The 21,824-nt window shown below is 38.3% G+C and overlaps 1 protein-coding gene across 2 annotated transcripts in view; it reads right to left on the bottom strand.

Moving 5' to 3' along the window:
* ZNF385B (zinc finger protein 385B) overlaps nt 1-21,824 on the bottom strand; it is a 458,430-nt gene that overhangs the window by 240,153 nt on the left and 196,453 nt on the right. The gene's annotated exons all lie outside the window — the stretch shown is intronic.

The following is a 21,824-nucleotide window of genomic DNA, read 5'->3' as shown; positions in this document are numbered from 1 at the left end:
AAAAAAAAGAATAGTCTATGTCATTTGAATTTATAATAATACAATCCAATGGCGCATTGCATTTTCCCCAAAGTAAAACAACAGAAGAAACTTAACCTTATGCTTTCAAGTAGATTTCAAGTGCTCCTTACCTAATCACTGGTAGGGAGCATTGGTGGCCTAGCGGCAAGAAGCTGTGCTGCAATCTTGAAGGCATGTGGTTTGAATCCACCAGCAGCTCCGCAGGAGAAAGATGGGCAATCTCCTCCCATGTCATTAACTGCCTCTGAAAACATACTGAAGGGCCAGCTATGGGTCCGTTCCAACTAGAAGGCACATAACAACAATTACTAGTAGACGTTCCCTGATTTAGCCATCTCATAAACGCTCTGAATGACAAAACCATGTACTGGCCATTTCTTAAACCAAATGCCTGCTGCCTGTGGAGTCAGTATGGACTCACAGTGACATTATCAGGATTCTGAGGCTGTACATCTTTACAACTCTCTTTCTCCCTTGGAGCAATTGGTGGATTCAAACTATCAACCTCTCAGCTAGCATCATGATTCATTAGGTACTATACTGCAAGCGCTCCTTGTTTCTTAAACCAAAATCATGTCTGTAAGTAGTTAACTAGATCAAACAAAGAATTATGTAGCATAGAAATGGGTGAACAAAGCAGTCTTGGAAAATCAAGTATTACTCTCAAAATGGTGGTAGCTAGATTTTGGTGATATAGAAAAAAAGTAAAATATAATTATCATTCAAGAAGAAGTTATTTTCATGATAATAAATATTCTCCCAGGGAACCTAGGTGTTGCAGTGGTTAAAATACGGGGCAGCTAATCAAAAAAGCAGGGAGTTTGGACCCTTTAGGGCTTTGTGGGAGAAGGCTGCTTAGTAAAGACTTTGATGAGTGAATAAGTAATATCAAAGAAGAATTGATGCTTTTGAATTGTGGTGTTGATAAAAAAATATGGAATATGCCATGGACTGTTAGCAGAACAAAACAAATCTACCTTGAAAAAAATGCAGTCAGAATGCTTCTCAGAGTGAGGATAAGATGGCTCAGGATCAGTCAGTGCTGTGTTCTGATGAACCCGGGGTCATTAAGAATGGGAATTAACTCGATGGAACCTAACTGCAACAGCAGTGGGCTAAGACATTCTGTCTAGGTGGTTTCCTCATTGTGCAGAGTTTATCTGACCAGTTTGAGTAAGCCTGTCCTGAGGAAGAAGGAAAGCAACTAGAACTAAGTCCACTAACTTGTATCTTGATCCCAAATTGCTGCACTCTCAGGTCATTAGCAAACTTAAGTGAAGACAACTCTGAATGGAGTCTGAGTCTTCATCTGCACTAATTTTCCAGCCTAGACTATCTTTACTGATTTGATTTATGGTAACATACAACCATCATTACTAAGTGTTTGTCTGAAACCATGAGAGTTATGTTACATAGTAACAGATCTAATCTAAATTATAATAATGTTCTCAATAAAGAAGCACACTCCAGCAGACTGCCAACTAAAGATGCCATTTAAAATCTGCCTGGCATTTCTTTAAAATACTATTTTTAAATGCAAATTTACTTTTGACTGGAAAACTAAGAATGTAAATTGGACACTGACAAGTTTGACAATAAAGTAAATTACCTCTGTAGGCAAGTTAACTAGAATAGATTTAATAATATTTTAATAAAAGGCAATACTGTGTAATTTCCTACTGTTGTTACTTTGACAGATAAAATTTTTATCTGAATTTGTAACTCAGGAGAAGTCTTCACATGTTCATTTCTTTCTCTTTAGAGTAAAGTGTTCCACCTTTCAAATATTTACACAGATACATGCCTTTATAATAAAAGATAATTGTTGTTGTTAGGTCCCATCAAGTAGAGCATGGCCCATGTGACCTTATGAACAACAGATCTAAACCCTGTTCTATCCTGTGCCATCTTCACACTTCCTGACACATTAGAACCTACTATGGCAGTTACGGGTTCAATCCAGCTGGTCAAGACTCTTTCTCTCATTGGCTGATCCCCTATCTTTCTGAGCGCCATGTCCTTCTTTAAGGAATAGCCCCTCTTGGCAACATGTCTCAAGTATGTGAGGTGAAGCGTCATCATCTTTGCCTCCACAGAACACTCTGCACTCTCTCCAAGCCATATTTGTTTATTCTTTTGGCCGTCCATGGGATGTTCAGCATTCTTCTCCAACACTACAGCTCAAAGGTGTGAATTCTTCTGTTACTTTTATTCATTGCCTCTCAGAGGCATAGCAAGTGATCAGAAAGATCATAACCTGAATTTAGTCCTCAAGATGACATCATTACTTCTCAATAATCTGGAGAGGTCCCTAACTGCAGACTTTCTCAGTGCAATACATCCCTTTATTTTCTGACTGGTAGTACCAACTGTTAATTGTGGGTCCAAGTAAGGTGAAGTTGTTGACAATTTTTTCTGCATCTATCATGATGTTGTCTATAGGACTAGTGGTAAGAATCTTTGTTTTCTTGACATTGAGGTGCAATCCATTTTAAAGACTGTATTCTTTGATGTGCAACAAGTACTTCAAGTCCTCCTTACTTTCAGCAAGCAAGGTTGTGTCATCTGTATAACTCAGGTCATTGTTGAGTCTCCCTCTGATCTTGATGCCATATTCCTCTTCAGAGTCCAGCTTCTTGAATAATTTGCTCAGCATAACAATTGAGTAGGAATGGAAACAGAATACAATTCTGATGCACTCCCTTTTCAATTTTAAGCCATAATGGAAATAGAATGATTGAATTTTATATTTTCAATGATTTATTCATTGTAAATATCTTTTCTTTTAAAAGAAGCAGCTTATTTACAGAATCTAAATACACTGTTTTTGAGAACAGATTGTTTAAATTTCCCTCATCCCCCATCCTTCAAATTGTACAACTCCATGATTAATACCCCCTTCCTCCTACACATCTTCATCCTTCTGCTTCCATCCTCTGCCACCCTCTTGGATCCTTATACTCATTCTACAATACCAATGATGACTTCACATATGGAGTTCACATGATAAGTTGCATAAGATGCAGACTGACTACATTTGTTGAGATAATCAACACAGAAGCTCAATACTGGCAGTCAAAACTAGGCCAGGGTTGACTGTAGGCATCAACTGCTCACGTGCAAGTTCAAACGGAGGCTGAAGCATATTAAAATAAGTCCACAAGAACCAAGATATGGTCTTGAATTATTCCATCTGAATTTCAAGATCATCTTAAGAATAGGTTTGAATCATGATCGAAGACTGAGTTATGGGATGACATAAAGGATATCATCCAGGAAGAAAGCAAATGGTGATTACAAAGACAGAAGACAAAGAAAAAAACTGAAATTTATGTTAGAAGAGACTCTAAAAATTGCACTAGCACATTGAGAAGTCAAACAAAAGGAAAATATGCCGAAGGATCTGAACAGAAGCTTTCAAAGGGGAGCTCAGGAAGACAAAGTAAAATATTATAATATGCAGAGAGCTGGAATTGGAGAATAAAAGGGAATAACTACCTCTGCAAGCTGAAAGAACTGAAAAACAAATTTAAGTCTTGAGTCTCAATATTGAAAGATGATATGGGCAATATATTGAACATTCCAGAAAGCAACAAAAGAAGATGGAAGAAATACACAGTACCAAAAAGAGCTGATTGACACTGAAAAATTTCAGGAAGTACCATATAAGCAGAAGCAAAGGTAATGAAGGAGGAAGCTGATGCTGCATTGAAGGCATTGGGTGGGGTGGCGGGGGCGGTGAATACGGTCCCAGGAATTGATGGGATACAACTTGTTTTAATTATCAGATGCAGACCTGGATGTATACACAAGTCTATGCCAAGAAATTTGGAAGACAGCTGTCTGGCCAATGAATTGAAAGAGGTTCATATTTGTTCCCATGCCCATGAAAGGTGATCCAACAGAATTTGGAAATATCAAACAATATCATTAATATCACATGCAAGAAACATACTAAAGAAGATAATTCAAAAACAACTAGAACAGTACACAGAGAGGGAACTGCCAGATGTTCAATCAGGATTTAAGAGGCTGTGGCACCAGAGATATCTTTGCTGATATCAGATGGAACCTGGTTGAAAGTAAAGAATACCAGAAGAATGTCTATTTGTGCTTTATTGACTCTGCAAAGACATTTAACTGTGTGGATCATGACAAGTTGTTGCTGACACTGAGAAGAATGGGAATCCCAGAGCACTTGATTGTGCAGAACCTACACCTAGACCAGGAGGCTGTTGTGCGAACAGAGCAAGGGAACACCACATGGTTTGAAGAACAATTCATGCTGTTCTTTATTTTGAATTTTACTTGGGGCGGGGTGGGGGGCAAACTTTTAAACTGTTTAACAAAACTAAAATGACTATCTTGTATTTCCTGTTCTGTGTGATGTTGATTATTTACTTGCTTACCAGTCTTAAATGTTACTCTGTCAGCTCTTTAAAGGCAAGGTCCTCTGTTATTTCTTTTTCTATTTTCATCAAACAAACTACCACAAAGTGAATAACTAACAAGCTTCAAGAATTAGATGACTTTGGGAGGAAAGTTTATATTGCATTTCAGAAAAAGTAAATTCTGTCTCGCACTTGCCATATAAAAATGCTGCAAGTTTCCAATCTATTTTTACAGGGTAAGCATTAGTCTTTGTCAAGACAATGGGACCTAACAATAGCAGCAGAGAAGAAAGTGGAAAAACGCAGCTAAATTTCTTCAAAGTTTTTGTTTGTTTACGTATTTTTATATCTTTTTTATCTTTCACCCTTTTTATTACTTTTTTAACGTATAAATTGTTTTTCACATCGGATGTTTCTCATTTCCTTTACCCACCCTTCCCTCCACCCATCAAAATGTGTGACCTTATGATTAACCACCCCCATCCCCTACCCCCACCCATCCTCACCCCTCTGCTCCCACCCTCTCTGCCTTGGATCCTCATACTCATTCTACAATAATGGCCTTATACAGTATTTATACTTACAGGACTGAGTTAGTTCCCTTATCGTAATGCTCTCCAGTCCCTCCCAAGTTAGGTAGTGATTTACAAAACCATTGCTCCTGAGTGCTCCAATAGTATTCCTTCATGTGAATGTACCATAATTTTAAGAAAAATGTAGATAGGTAGGGAAGAAGATAAGCAGGAAGTGATAAAATGTAGCTTTCAGGATAATTTTCTAAAACTTGTACAAGACACAGATATACACCCATACAAACCTCTATGGATCTGTATTTATGTCTTGTATATTCTTTAGAAAGGCTGTCAATATTTTTTCCAATTACATTAGAAGCTACAAGTGGATTTGGGCATGTTGCCAGCTCAGTTAAGGGAGGAAGAGTGAAAGTTTTAGGCTGATTTGTAAGAATACGAGATTTTTAAGTTCACTAATTCAAGGGGATATCTGTGGCACAGTCAATAAGGTGTCAATCTGCTAACCAAAGTTCACATCTGTTCACCTGTTCGGATCCACCTGTTGGTCCATAGAAGAAGGACTGACAATTATGCCTCTTTCAGCTAAAAAACGCCAATTGTTTGTTCCACAGGAGAAACATGTGCAGCATTGGAAATCCAATTCAAGGACAGTGAGTTTGAGTTTTGTTTTGCTGGTTTTGCTCTTTTTCAATAACTGTAGTAGTTTTGAATGTAGTCAAACCTGATTGAAGCTCCATATCAAGAAGACGGAGATTCTCACCAGTGGGCCAAATGGCAGCACCATAATAGATGGGGAAGAGATTGAGGTTGTTAACAATGTCAGCTTGTTCAGCTCCAGAATCAACACTCTTAGCACTGGCAGTCAGGAAATCAAAGGATGAATTGCATTGGAAAAGTCTGCTCTCAGGGACCTTTCCAAGGCGCTAAAGAGTAATAATGTCAGCCTAAAGACTAAGATGCACCTGATTCAGGCCATAGTCTTTTCAATTACTTTCTATGCTTCAGAGGGCTCAACAATGATAAAGGATGAGGGGAGAAGAATTGATACTTTTGAATTGTGGTGCTGGAAAACAGTATTGAATATACCGTGGACTGCCAAGAGAACAAACGGGTCTGTACTAGAGAGAGTAAAACCAAGTTTCTCCTTGGAGGCCAGGATTTTGAAGCTCCTCATGCTCAGAAGGGTGGAAGGACAGTGAAGGTGAGATAGACACCAGATAAGATGGATTGATACAGTAACTGGGGTCACGGGGTAGGTGTGTTGGAGTCAGAGACTGACTCAGGATAGAGTAAGGTTTAAAGCTATTGTACATAAGGTTGCTGTAACTTGCAGGTGACTCGATAGTACATAACAACAATACTTCTAGTAACAACTAAGATATAAAGTTTTAAAATTTAAGAATGATAACACTTTCCCAGTTTTGTGTTTAGATTTTTAAAAATATTTGTAATATCATATAAACCTTGATATTTAAAAAAAAACCCCAAAACCTTAAACAACAAATACTAACTTTATTTCCTACCTTAGTGATATGAAAAGCCTTCTACTTTCAAGCTCATAATAATGACTCTCTGAATTTTGGAGATAGCTTGACTAGTGTGCATATTTTTAAGTAAATTACTTGAAATTCTGTATTAATTACAACATGTCTATTACAAATAGCTACTGGAGTTAGCAGTCATAAATTATTTAAATCAATAAATATTCTGATAATGTTACACTAAAATGTCATGGTACGGGGGAAAGCCCAAAACAAAACACCAAACCCAAAGCATTTAATTTTTAACATTATATTCCCAAATGTATTATCCCTATGCAATATCTCTAAGAAGAAATAGCATTAAGCTCAGAAGTAGCTGTCACTAATTTATATGGGGAAATGCTTTGAGCATTCCCAGACCCCCAAATTTATACCAAATAACACATACATCCTGTAATAATACCAGCACACAGTGTCCATGGACACAGATAAAGCGATGGCAACTTGAAGTTGAATGTCGCTCCTGGCGTAGGAGCTGGCGATGGCACTCCCACTGCTAGGGATTAGCAGACCAACAGCACAGGGTTAGGCACTTACTAGATTCCCTGTCTTTCTCCCTCTTCTCTATTAAAGCAAAACCTCCCTTCAGATTTCTTTCAGTCAGTGCAAAAAATGTACACTTGTCGGTCTCCTGCAAAAGTGTGAAAGTTGAAAGTGAACTTTTGAAAAGTAGGAGGTGCCTGGATCATATTAGGACAACTTGCATGTTTCTGTATCTATTCACTTAAAGCTATAATCTGCCACACTCCTTACTATGATAAGATTCAAAGAGTCAACAGAAAGAGCTTGTGTTAGAGACAGGATAGTAATGATTCCATTTTTACTATTTAGTGAGTAACTTACAATGTTCAACACATTGATAGAAGAGATAAAGTTTCCAGCATCAAATAAATGATACATTTTTCTGCAGCAGGTTCTCCTAGAGTGGCTATAGCAAGAGTATGGTACATTAGCTGATTTTCTGGGTTACTGATTTATAGAGTAGATTCACTAGTTACTTTATATACTATCTAAAATGTCATTAGAAAATACCCTGAGAAGATGTTTACGTGGCACTCAAAAGTGGCCAGTAATAACATGTACAATGACAGTGAGGCCATTTTTACAAGTTTATTTTTTAAGACACTACACAATTGTAAGGTCAGTCTCATTAGCCAAAATACTCCATATGAGCTTTCTTTTTTACAGTGTTAGAATCATTGTAAACATTTGGCTCAGTTAGTCACCCAAGACGATCAGACTGAAAATGTATTTTTAAGGTCAAGAACATTTATCTTTTTTATCTTTTATCCATGTGGTTACTAAATGACTCGATCTTTTTAACCTTCTACAATAGTAACCACCCTGTATTTTTTGAGATAAAATATCATATGCATTGCCAATAAATTTGAGTCTAGCATATCAGGATTATTTTTCAATTGGAGTAATGTTACTTTTAAAAAATGGAAGTCACTATAATTCTAATGTTACATTAGAAAACAAAATCTTGACATTCATAATTACATAGTTGGAAAGTTCACACATTGCTATAAGCATATTTTAATCAAGTAATAACTCATTAAAGCAAAGGAGACTTCAGTACTTATTTTTCCTAATTTACAAATATTTTTAAAGCTCTTTATGTGCAAAGATGCTAAAACATTCTTCAAATACTGTTAGTGATCATTACATGTGATATTGTGTGTTAGCGTGGCTATGATCTTCAATATAATGAAACGATATTGGTAGAGTAACTTGGGCAATAGAGGTTGGTGTATTGGAATTAGTGAGACTGGCTCAGGACAGGGCTGGCTTCAAAGCTGCTGTACATAGGGGTTGCTATGGATCGCAGGTGACTCGATGGCACCTTACAATAACAACAATATCTTATTTGTTATAAATGCTAACCTCTACAATGAAAATGTGGCAGGATTAGAGACAGGTCTGTGATATGATCAGCCTGAGAGTGTGTGGCCTGCACTGAACATACATTTGAACTCTCTAGAAAGCTAGAGAGCTTTTTTGTGTGTGATCCTACATCTGGCTTTCTGAGTCATGATCTCTGTGAAGCAGTGGCTTTTTGCATTTATCAGCTTTAGACTCATCAATTAACATGGCAGTCTCCAAAGACAGCAGTCTGTCCCTGCTCCTTAGCAATAATCTTTCAATTCATCAGCCTCTGAAGTTGGCAGTCTCTGAAATCAGCAGTCTGAGACTATCCCAGCTGATGAATTGGATTGGTTAGTTTCCTCAAATGCTTCTTCCTTTTTTGAGGTCTGGCCCACAGACCTTGCTTGGACTTGCCTGTGTCTATAAGCATGTGAGGCAGTTCTTTAATTGAAACCAATCTCTTTCTCGGTATCTCTTCACATCTCTGTGTCTCTACTGCTTTCTATATATGTTGTTGTTGTTATGTGCCGCCAAGTCACATACGACTCATAGCAACCCTATGTACAGCAGCCCTAAACCCTGCTCTATCCCTTGCCAATATTATTGTCTCTGACACACTCATTCCCATTATCCCAGTGACGGAATCAATCCATCTCACCGAGGGTCTTTCTCTCCTGTGCTGTCCCTCCACTCTCCCAAGCATGGCATCCCTCTCCAAGGACTGATCCCACCTTGCAACATGTCCAAAGTATGTCAGACGGAGCTTCAGAATCCTTGCCTCCAAGGACCAGCCTGGCTTCACCCTCTCTAGGATAAACATGTTTGTCCTCCTAGCAGTCCAAGGCATATTCAATACTCTTCTCTAGCACCACAGCTCAAAGGCATCAACTTTCCTTCATCCCTAGTCATTGGCCAGCTCTCAAGTGCCCCTTAGTCTCCAGACTGACATGATTGTTCTTCAGTACTATGGAGAGGTCTCTAACAGCCGACTTTCCTAATTTTTATTTCCTGGCTGCTGGTACCAAGAGTGTTGACTGTAGACCCAAGCAAACTGAAGCTATCAACAATCTCAATCTCTTTGTCATCCAACATGATGCAGCCAATCAGCCTAGTGGTGAGAATCTTTGTTTTCTTGATGTTGAGCTTCAATCCATATTGAATGCTGCATTCCTTGACCTTCTTCAGCAAGTGCTTCAGGTCCTCGTCAGTTTCAGCAAGCAGGGTTTTGTCATCTGCATAACGCAGACTGTTGATGAGTCTATCTCCAATCCTGATGCCACACTTCTCTTAATAGAGCTCAGCTTCCTGGATAATCTGTCCCACGTACAGACTGAAAAGATATGGAGACAAGACATATCCCTGATGCATACCCTTTCAAATTTTGAACCATGCAGTGTTTCCTTGCTCTGTTAGGATGAATGCCTCTTGGTCCAGGTATAGGTTTCACATAAATACAATCAAGAGTTCTGGAATTCTCACTCTTCTGAGTCAGCCACAGTCTATTGTGATCCACACAGTCAAATGCCTTTGCATAGTCAATGAAACATAGATAGCCATTCCTGTAGTACTCTCTGCTTTCAGCCAAGATCCATCTGACATTAGCTATAATACCCCTAGTGCCATGGCCTCTTCTAAATCCAGTCTGCAATCCAGGCAGTTCTCTATTGATGTGCTCTTCCAGTCGTTCTATACATGCATATAAAAAAATGTAAATATGTATTATGTAAATATTATGTAACCCTTAGCTAATAGTATTTCCAGATCAGAAAAGAAGATCATTGGTGCTTAAGAGAGACAAACATGAATTCAAGGTATAAAGTCTGCCACTTTTTGTGCCATAGTAGATATATTAGTCTTTTGAAGCCATTTTGCTCATTTACAAAGTGGAGATAATAATACTTCCCACCTTTATATTAACAAATGAGATAAGCTGCTTAAACTACTCAACAAAGGGCTTAGCAGAGCACATTTACATAATACATGCTGATAGGTGCCACCAAGTTGAGTACAACCCATAGCAATCCTATGAACAACAGATCTGAACCATGTTCTACATGATAGGAGGTATGATTAAGTTTACTTATAGGTAGTCCATCATGAAGCTAGACCGAAGAACAGTCTGTCATGGTGGATAACCACAGTCCACTGTCCACTGAGTGGCAGCAAGCTCAATGATTGTAGCATGTTATGTAGTAGCAAGCACTTATATCTATATTGGTGCTTACTGAGTGATATGTTTCTGCATTAAGAGTGAATGGTCAGGACTCTTTGTCCTTTATAGACATATGCTTTCATAAATTATCAAATAAGCTTAATAATCACAGAGAAACCAAATGCCTATGACTAATTCATGCCCCTAAGTATGGTAATTGCACGAAGATTAACTGGTTTTAGCTATCAAATGTCTATGGTGTTAGTCTTAAAGGCTTGAAGCCTCTAGTGTACCACTGAACCAGGGAAACAGACCCAGCCAGCAAAGAAGCCACTGCTCTCTTTACTCCATAGGGAATTTGAACCTCAGATGTATGAAACTGTCTGAACAAAGTATCAATATATAGGCAAAGTGGGCTTCCCAGCACCAATGAAATCGGAAGTGATTTATAATCACCTCTAGAAAAAAAAAATACTTGTAAAGTATGAGTAAAGAATGTTTCCTTTTCTCCTCCTGTATAGCATATGAATTATAAGTAGTAGTTCGCAGAAAACAGATTTATACAAATAAACTAAGCATACCTGTTAGCAAAATTACCTCTGACATGCTGATGAGAGTTGATTAAAACGATTGATTCCCAGAAAGCACATATCTGCTACTTGTATGGCTATACAGGCAGAGGATTTGAGGTAGAATTAGAAAAGTACCTCTCTTGTTCAGTGTTTTTAAAAAGGTACATGTGCTGTATGACACTGAACACCTCTCTAAAAGGTTTCTAGAGTTTAGGACTGACCAAGATCACACACTGCCCTCTTCAAGGCCCTTCTCATTACTGTAGAGCTGCACAGTGGAGTGTCTGTGTTCCACCAGTGGAAGGGAGTCACATACATTTTTGAGATGCCTCATTAGACATTTGGCAGTAAAGTATTGCCCTCAGAAATACAATTTCTGCTTTCTGACTCTTCACATATTTCTCCTCCTTTGCTCTGTGAAAAAGACTTCTCATTTATGTCTTGGGAACCGTGGAAATCTAGTTTTCCAAACTCTAGACAAAAATTTAAGATTTACTGAGTGATTATAAAATATGCAAATAATTTAAAATGTAATGGTTGCGATGTCATTCCAGCTTTTCCTTATTATTTTCTAAAAAGAGTTTTCTTGTCAAAATACACTATTTTATAAAAAAGAGTTGAAATGTTTCTTCTCATGATGGAGGCGGTACAGCTTTATCTCCAACATTTTGAAAAGTACAGGAGATTATGAAAATGAAAAGAACATTTCCATGGCTTGAGGATAACTACTCATGACATTCAGATGTTAGTTACATTTCCACAATTTTCATACATTCTGGAAAGAGTGAAATCTGGATGGTGGGCTGAATGACAATTTCTTGTAATTCAAATGTTCAGGGAGGAAACATATTAAGGAGAGTGTATGCAGTGGGTTCTATTGAATAATGGCTCAGTCTCTCTCTTTGATCTGTGGCTTCTTCTTTGACCTGGCTTACCAGTTGTTTATCTTGATTTACCAGAAAGAACAACAACAACAACAAAAATCTACATTGGTAAATCAAGATAAAGAAAGGGTAAAAATACGGGCATAGAGGTATAAAAGCAAATGTGAGTAATGGGTCAGGATCCTGGATGAGCCAGGGATAAGCTTGAATGTGTGAGAATTAAAAGGCATTAGTAAGTATACCCCACACAGCAGCATTACTACTGGGGAAGCAGGGATAGAAATCTTGTGTAGAAGATCTAATAAAATTATATATATGAATCATCAGTGCTAAGGGAAGGGTAAGATGTAACATAGGTGAGATCAGACAGAGTCAGGTCAGGGAGTGACAAAAGAATGTGTACAAAGACTTCAGTAATTCCTGGTCATGATAACATTTTTAATTTAACACTAAATATCTTAATGTGAGTTACTTTGTTTGGGGGACTGTGTTTCTGGGAATTAACAAATAAATACTATTTCTATTTACATTTACCAAGCCATGTGGATGGAATTTTCCACACACTTTGTTTTGTGCATCTTCTCAGAACCTTAAAGCAGCTCTCTTCCTTTTATCTTTCTTGGCCTGTATCCATTTTTTTAGGTGAGTTTTCCACTTTTAGACATAGATGTTGTAACCCTAGAGTGCAGAGATAGTACCTCCCAGCAGTGTAAGCTTCCATCTGTGGAAGGCAGAAGTCGGGAGGAAGCTCAATGTAAGCCTCCCTGTAAACTGTCTGGAAAGGAAACATTCCATATGCCAAGCTCACATCCACTTGCTGAATGACTGTCTGGGCTCCTTCCAGTCTCATTCTGGAGTAGGAGCCAGTGGAGTGTCTAACTTCTTCAGCTTCTCTTTCCTCATTTCCTTTGTGTCCTTATTCTTGTTCTGTTGGGCTTACACTCCCAAATAAAATTTTGGTACTTTAATCTTTGTGCCTCAGGCTCTGTTTTCCAGAGTAGTTATCCTCAAACTATAACGTGGATATAAATTACTTGTTGAACTATAGATTTAGATTCAAAAGTTCAGAGTTGAAACCTGAGATTCTGCATTTCAAAGAGCTCTCAAGTGGCCCTTGCCTAACAAATTTCTAGAAGACATAGAAGACAGATTTTTCATTTAATTATTATACGAGTTTATTTATAAAATTTAAATACACTGTTTTCCAGAATAAGACAGCTTTAATCATCAGCACAATGCAAACTCCTTATGTATCAAGACTTGGTCTATGTTCCATATAGTTGTGGGGTTTTTTCCCCTTCATCACTATATTATCACCAGAAGTTCTGGTGGTTTAGAGGTAAGGAGTTGCACTGCTAACCCAAAGGCATACAGTTCAAGTCCACCAGTTGCTCTGTGGGAGAAAAGATAGGCAGTCTCATCTTTTGTGATTTACTGCTTCTGAAAATCCACTGGAGGGTAAGCTATGAGTCAATTCTGACTGGATGGTAAACAATAAGACACTATCACTAGAATCCACAACAAAACTTCAATGTATTCCAGCTTGACTGACTAATGAATGAATTGATTTTTCTAAAAAATCAGTAATTTCTAGTCAGGATGAAAACTTCTAATTTAACATTCTATCTTTTAGCAAGAACTATTTAAACTGACATAGGGTCACTATGAGTTATACTCGACTCAATGGTACATAAAAACATTTTAACTGGAAGTGAGTTTCCTACATGTTTTAGTGACTGACAGAAAAAAAATTATTTTGCAAATATTGTTATGTGTTTGTATTGCCAATTATTAAAGTGTTAAATAACACACACATGCGTGTGCACCACACCCCACATAAAATGACAAAACTACATTTAGAAATTGGCCACTGTTTGGAATGGAAGCATAGAAAAACAGTGTTGAGGTATTTGGTTAACGGGAGTTTCTGTAAGTTTCCAAAGACCACGTCTACTTTTGAAAGCCTAGTTGTCTTCTATTAAGTGCCAACGAGCAAAGAAAAGTGTGCTTAAGATCCATTATTTTGTTAGCATCTTGTGTTTACTCACCCAGCATTTCACTTTACTTTTTATATACTACCTTTTATTATAGAGGGTAAGTGGCAGTTTTCCACTGAATTTTAAAGTAGTGTTATCATGTATAATTCATAAAAAACTGCCAGTAGCATCAACATCCTCCTCTAGTATTTGTCCTATTTAAAAAATGTCACACATTAGACTTTTGTGATCTGTGATATGCCTATTATTGGATGTAACTGACCTTGTCCTACTGTCCCTTCCATGGCTACTAACAGTCATTGGGACATTTTAGAATTTTTCAGTTGACAGCATCAGCAGCTATTCTTGCTACACTTTTTGCTGTTGTCATGGAGATACAGAAACAGCTGAATAGAGCTTTCACATATGCAGTTCCTGATAAAGGGGTGATACTAACCATGCTACTATATGTCAATGAATTTGTTTCTAAATGATTGCATCAAGGACAAGGTCTTGCACTCCAATTCTAAGGAATTTCTACTTAACAGCCCTCATTTGGAATTCTATTACAGAGGTTCTCAAAGGCTGAACTCTGTACCAGCAGCATCAGCATTACCTGGAAACTTGTTAGAAATGCAAATTCTTGGGTCACATCCCAGGCCAACTGAATCAAAACCTTGGCAGTCTGTGTTTTAACAAGTTTTCCAAGTGATTCTGATGCGTGTTAGACTTCAAGAACATTTACTATGTTGTTAAGGGTTTATTGTTCAAAATTGTTTCCCTATCCACTTACGACTTAAGCCATATGGATGGATGGGATATGCAAATAGGGTGTGTTAGCCTATTGACAAGAGTATTGGCTAGTCTCACTAATCCACAAGGGCACTGGCTAGTCTCCAACATTTAATAGAGTGAATCCAGCAACAGAATTGGAGAAACTTTACCACTAACAAGGAAGAAGGAAGAGAATGTAACGTGTCTTTTTGTACCAAATTTATTTGCCAGCCAGACTAGGGTCTATGTGAGCAGCAGCTGTAGCAGAGAACCAGAAATCAGACATGAGACAGAGTGGGATCTTGGATATGCTATGCCATTGAACTAGTGCTATGAACCTTTGCTTATGTTTGTTGGACATCTGGAGGAAGGGGGTTGAGAGCCTTTACTAGTAGGACTGAGAGCTTTGTTACACTGGTTGAAAGCCGTAAGGCTCAAAGCTGATGCACCTGTGGGCACATTTTGGAGGCTATTCTGACTAAGAGATGGTATTTTGCTACCAACCCGAATTATAGACCTCTTGACTACTTTAATATGGTTCTTTGTGGTTTGTGAACTGCTGCGCTGGATTTTTGACCCAGTAGAGAAGACTGGTGTTTCAATGAGTAGAAAGAGATACAAGACTGTGGGGATATGTCTGGTCTCAGAGTAATTGGTTATGTGTTGTTGATGAGGACAGTTCCCCTTTGTGAAGCTGTTAAAGGTCAGATATGGCCGTCCCCATTTGGCCCTTGCTCTTTTGATATTTATCTATTAGAAAGTTTCTTGTCTCTAAAAGATGATCTTGATGAGAAAAATTAAGTCTCCCTAGAATTCAAAGATAAACTAAATACAGGGTGTTCTCACTGTTTTTATTATGTGCCGTCAAGTTGCCTGCAACTTATAGTGGCCCTATGTACAGCTCTGAAGCCTTCACTAACCTGAGCTAGTCTCACTGACTCCTACACACCTAGCTCCATTGCCCCAGTTACTTTATCAATCCATCTGATCTGAGGTCTTCTTTTCCTGCACCATCCCTCCACCCTTCCAAGCATGCTGCCCTTCTCCAAGGACTGGTCCCTTGTGACCACATGTCCAAAATACAAGAGATGGAGCTTCAAAATCCTGCCTCCAAGGAGAAATTTGGCTTCATACTTTCCAAGATAGACCAATTAATTTTCTTTGTAGTGCATGGTATGTTCAAGACTCTTCTCCAGTACCACAGCTCAAAGGCATCAATTTTTCTTCTGTCATCCTTAGTCATTGTCTAGCTCTCTGATGCATCACAAGTAATTGTGAAGACTATAGCCTGAATCAGGCTCACCTTAGTCTCTAGACTGACACTGTTACTTCTTAGTACTCTGGAGAAGTTCTTGACTTAACTAAGTTCTTGCTTAACTAAGCAGACTTAACTAATGCAATTCATCCTTTGATTTCCTGACTGTTGATGCCAAGAGTGTTTGTTGATTGTGGAGCCAAGTAAGCTGTAATGTTAACAATCTCAATCTGTTCTCCATGTATTATGGTGCTGCCAGTCCAGTGGTGAGAATCTTTGTTTTCTTGATGTTGAGATGCAATCCATATTGAAGACTACTGTCCTTAATCTTCTGCAGTAAGCGCTTCAGGTCCTCCTCAGTTTCAGCAAGCCAGGGCGTATCATCTGCGTAATGTAGATTGTTGATGAGTCTTCCTCCAATCCTGATGCCACATTCCTCCTCATACAGACCACTTTCCTAAATTATCTGTTCTGCATACAGACTGAAAAGGTACGGAGACAGGATGCATCTCTGATGCACTCCTTTCCTGATTCTGAACCATGCAGTGTTTCCTTGCTCTGTTTTGAGGACTTCTTTCTGGTCTGAACATAGGTTTCGCATGAGCACAATCAAGTATTCTGGGACTCCCATTTTCCTCAAGGTTAGCCATAATTTGTTGTGATACACACAGTCAAATGTCTTTGCATAGTCAACGAAACACAGACATTCTTCTACTATTCTTTGCTTTCTGCTAAGAGATATCTTAAAATTTTTAGGTACAAAATAATGTTTTCAGAAATAAAGTTCACAATGATAAAGGAAGGAGTAAGGGTGGAACAAAGGTTAAGTGTTGTGCTGGTAGTCAAACGGTCAGCAATTAGTACCCATCTAGTTGTTTAGAAGAAGTAAGACTCTTAATCTGTTCCTGTCAAGATTACAGCCAAGAAAACCTTACAAAGTGGTTCTATCCTATCATGTTGGTTTGCTGTGAGTTGTATTGACTCTACTGTACCACCACCATGCAAGAGGGACTAATGAAACATGTATAAGCCTTGAATCTATCTAAAGCTAGTGAGTCAGAATGCGTGGGCTGAGGCTCACTATCCATTTAGTGGATCCTCCAGAGAGCTTTAAAGCATTAATTATGAGAACCACAGCATATAGTTTATATTAATATCTTTTCTTTCTGGGTTTTGGTACCAAAAGTTATCTCTTTTCCCCCCTATATGCTTTCTTTTCCGAGTTGAATTAAATGGCCATACTACTGCTGTCTGGTGTTGTCAAGTTGACTATGACTCACAGAAACCTTATGAACAACAGATCAGAACCTCATTCTATCCTTGAACATCCTCATGATCTGCTTGAGTCCACTGTCACAGTCTGTGTCAGTATATCCTGCTGAGGGTCTTCCTTTATTTCTCTGACCCCCCCCATCTTTACCAGTATTATTTCCTCTTTCAAGGACTGTTTTTTCCTAATAACATGCCTCAAGTATATGAGATGACCATATACTACTTTTATAATCAGAAAATAACACTGGGACAATTGTTTAAAACAAAAGAAAGCAGAGTTTGGGGGATTTAAGAACTTGATGATTAAGAGTTTTTACAAAGAAAGTATTTACTCAAATTAATATGATTTCTTTACCTATGTAATGGATTAAATAAACTTAATTTATAAAATGGGGGGGAGAGCACAGATTAAGATTCATGGGTCCAAATTCTACAGGGTTAATTACTAGCTATATAACTTTTGTCTTGTATATCTTTCCTCATCTATTTAGCAGAAATAGTAATAAAAGCATATTTCAAAAAGTTGTTTTGGGAATTAAATGAGAGAATATAATACAATATTAGCAAATAATAAGCACTCAGTTAAAACGCAAATCCATGTCACGGACTTGATTCCAATTCATAGCGTCCATACAGGGTAGAGGAAAACAGTCCTATAGAATTAGTAAGGCTGTGTTATCTGTAATGTGTAGTGGGTTCCCACGAGATTTCCTTGAGTAAATACTCAGAATGTTAGTTATTATTAATACAAGGATATCTGGCACTGTAGTTTATTGCTATTTTTAACTATTTTCTATAGAAGTCATATGAACCAACCAAAGCTTTTAAAAATGTTTACAACAACAACTGGCTGGGATTCTAAGGATGTGATATCTCTCTAGTTCTGGCATAGCTTCCACTCTTCTCCTTTGCTTCCTTGTTTCCTGTAGGACTCCCACTCTCCTTTTTTCTTGAGAATAAGTCTGTTATCTCAGCTTTTCCATCAACCAGTGCCATTATTTTCCTATTCCTACTTGTCCCTTTTCTGAGTAGCATCTCTTCTTTTTACCAGATATATCTAAGCTCACTGTTGGCAGAAAATGAAGACAACTGAAAGCATTTCTTGATAAAGCTCAAAGATTCTAGCCTTCAGTATGGATTGTGCCTCAACATGAAGAAAAAAAAAATCCACACAACTGGACTAGTAAAAATATATGATATATGATAAATTGAGAAAGGTTTGGAAGTTCTCAAGGATTTCATTTTACTTAGATCAACAATCAACACTTATGGAAGCATCAGCCAGGAAATCAAATGGCATACTGCATTGGGAAAACTCTGCAACCAAAGACCTCTTAAAGTGCTAAATAACAAGCAGGCTGCTTGAAAGAATAAAGTGTGTCTGACTCAACTGCTCCTTAAGCATCTACAAATTGGAAAATGAATAAGGAAAATCAAAGGAGACCTGATGTTGGTTTTCAGTTGTAATGCTGATGAAAAATACGGAATATCTTTCTTGGGAAAAGTACATCTAGAGCACTCCTTAGAAGCAAGAATGGTAAGACTTCATCTCCCATACTTTAGGCATGTTATCATATACCTGGAAAGGATATCAGGTTTGAAAAAGTGAGAGTCAGCAAGCATTTTTCAATATAAAAGGACTTTAGAAAATGGACAGTTATTTATCTCTTAAAGCCCGTTTCTCTCAGTAGTTTACAATTCAAAGACCCTCAGTGAAATGCACGGACAAAGTCTCTGCAGAAATGGCCTTATTTAATCACAGCAGATATAATGAGAAGGGGCAGGGTTAGACAGGGGTTGCTTCTATGGTACAGAGGTGTGGTGTTAAGGGTTTATTGTTCAAAATCTCTAACCATTGGCTCACAATGTCTTGTGGATGGGTAAGAATATGCAAATAGACTGTGTTAGCCTATCCACAAGAGGATTGGCTAGTCTCAGCATTACACTGAGTAGATCCAGCAGCAGAATTGGTCAACCTCACTACAAGAAAAGAAGAAGAAAGAGAATACATTGTTTCTTTGGGGCCCAAGATTCTTGTACCAGTCAAACCAGGGCTATGTGAGCAGCAGCAATAGCAGCTGCCATTGAGAATCAGAGACCTGATGTGAAACAGAATGGACTTTGTGACTGCTATACCACAGAACCAGTGGAAAGAGCTTTTGCCCAAGTTTGTTGGATGAGTATGGAAGTGAGCCATAATTGGCTGGCCGACAGTTGTGAGGCTCAGGGCCAAGGTGCCTGAAAGCACATTTTGGAAATTTTCCTGACTGAGTGATTATGTTTTTTTAATAACTTGAATTATATATAGTCTTTTGACTGCCCTAATCCAAGTCTGTGTGGTTAATGAGTGATCACAATGGATTTTGCCTAGTATAGGCTCTAAGACTGGTTTTGGGATGAGCAGAAAAGATATAAGAGAATGGGAATTGGTTTTTGTTGCTGATGTTGTTGATGGGGATAGTTCCCCTTTGTGGAGTTGATGGAGGTCAGTTATGTTTGGCCCTTGATTTTATTTTATCTTATACTCTTGGATTTAATCAGAGAATAAATCGCTGAGAAAAATGAGATGATTTAGGGAGGTAAATGCCAAATTTTTACTTCCTGGAATAATTTTATATTGAAAACAAATACTTTAAAAAACAGCTCTTCAAATTAGTATACATCAGAATCAAGTGAAGGATTCTTAAAATTCTGATGCCTGGGCTTCACTGAAGAGTTGCTAATACAATAGTTCTGGGATGCTGTTGTTACGTACCACTGAGTAGTAACTGACCCATATTGTCCCTTCAGCAGATTTTCTGAGGCAATAAACTACATGAGAGGAGACTGTTCGTCTTTCTCCCTTTCATGGAACAAATGGTGAATTTGAACCACATGCCTTTGTGTTGGCAGCACAATTTCTTACCACTAAGCCACTTTTCTAACAAGTTTACAGGTGATTAGTACCGCAAATTAGAACTGTTGTTGGTATGTGCCATTGAGTCAGAAAATACTCATAACTGATGTTCCTGCTAGTTTTCACAGGCCGCAAATCATGTGAAAGGAGACTGCCCATCTTTCTCCCAGAGAGTAGTTAGTGGATTTGAACTGCTTGCTTTTGGGTTGACAGTGCAAGTCCTTATCCACTAGGCCACCAGAGCTCCTTAAATTAGAATTTTTCCATGCTGTTGTGCTGGAACCAACTCATAGTTAACCCTCCACCAAGTTTTCAGAGGCAGTAAGTTACCCAGGAGGAGACTGTTCAGCCTTCTCCTGCGAAGCAGCTGGTGGGTTTGAGCCTTGTGTTTTTAGGATGGCAGCACAGTCCTTACCACTAGGCCAGCTACTGAGTAACCTTCAACTCCTCAACACTGTAGAACAGGATAGAATTTCCTTACAGGGCTTCCAAGGCTATAATCTTTACAGAAGCTGACTAACATTTCACCTATGGAGTTGCCACCATATTTAAGCTACTGACTTTTGGGATAGCAGCCAACTAACTGCCTAACCAACATGTCAACCTTCTGCTAGAGAGGCCAGGATCCCTCTTTTTATTCTTTTCTTAAATTGTTTCATTTATTTGCTCTATTTCTATACTCCATCCTATGTTGTATATTACTTAAAACTGATCATTCATGCTTTAAAAAGTGATGACATGCGTACTTAATATTCAGAGACCCTTATCAAACATGAATGGAGAAACATTTCTAATCCTTATTTTGGAAAAAATGATTACTAGTTTACCAGCAATTATCACTTTAACAGCAATTTTTGCTTCAGTGATGCTAACCTGTACATTCTTGCTTATTTATTTCTGATCTCTACATGTTCCTGCATGGCCAGGAACTTTGACTGGTCCATTCAACTAATGTCATCTGGTTCCCGGTCTATACTCTTTATCAAACACACTTGTCTAGGATTCGTTTCCTTCAAGGGTTTTTTCTGTAGGAATTTTAACTCATATAGCTAACCCACTTGCTTGGCTTTCCAGTAGATAAAATCGATCCACTGCATAGCTTATTTTCTTCTATCTTCTGTCTTACCTTCTTATCCTTGTCTTCTTCTAACTAGTAGGGTATAGAGAATCCAAGCTAACAACTGTATCTCGTGGAAGTATTGGTGACAATGGTTGAGCACTCAGCTCTATGAAAGGTCAATAGTTCATGGTTATCACTCCACAGAGCAAGATGAGACAATGTGTTTCTGTAAAGATTTATAGCTTTGGCAAGCTTATAGGTTGTGATGAGTTGGAACAGACCTGTTGGCAATAGTATTGGTCATTGAGCTTCTTGGTAACAGAATGTGTGAAGGGTTGGGAAGGAGAGCAGTGTTATCACCAAACGGGAGACCTAGGAGGTAGGACAGTGTTAAATAGTAGAGCTAAGCCTTCTTGTATCCAAGTTCAAAAGACAAAATTCTCACTACCAGCAATGGCAAGATGCTTCTAAATTCTTGGGCTTCAGCAGTTCCCAGGTCCCATTTCCCTAAGCTTAAGCTGCAGTCTCTTCGTGGTTGTTGTTATTGTTGTTATGTGCCGTCGAGTCGTTTTCGACTCATAGCGACCCTATGCACAACAGCCCTAAACCCTGCTCTATCCTGCGCCAA

The sequence above is a fragment of the Elephantulus edwardii genome, unplaced genomic scaffold (assembly GCF_000299155.1).
Source record: "Elephantulus edwardii isolate Elephantulus edwardi_28Jun2011 unplaced genomic scaffold, EleEdw1.0 scaffold00001, whole genome shotgun sequence".
In the NCBI taxonomy this organism is placed as follows: Eukaryota; Metazoa; Chordata; class Mammalia; order Macroscelidea; family Macroscelididae; genus Elephantulus; species Elephantulus edwardii.
Note: the sequence above shows the minus strand (reverse complement) of the source record. Positions and strands in the feature narration are given on the sequence as shown.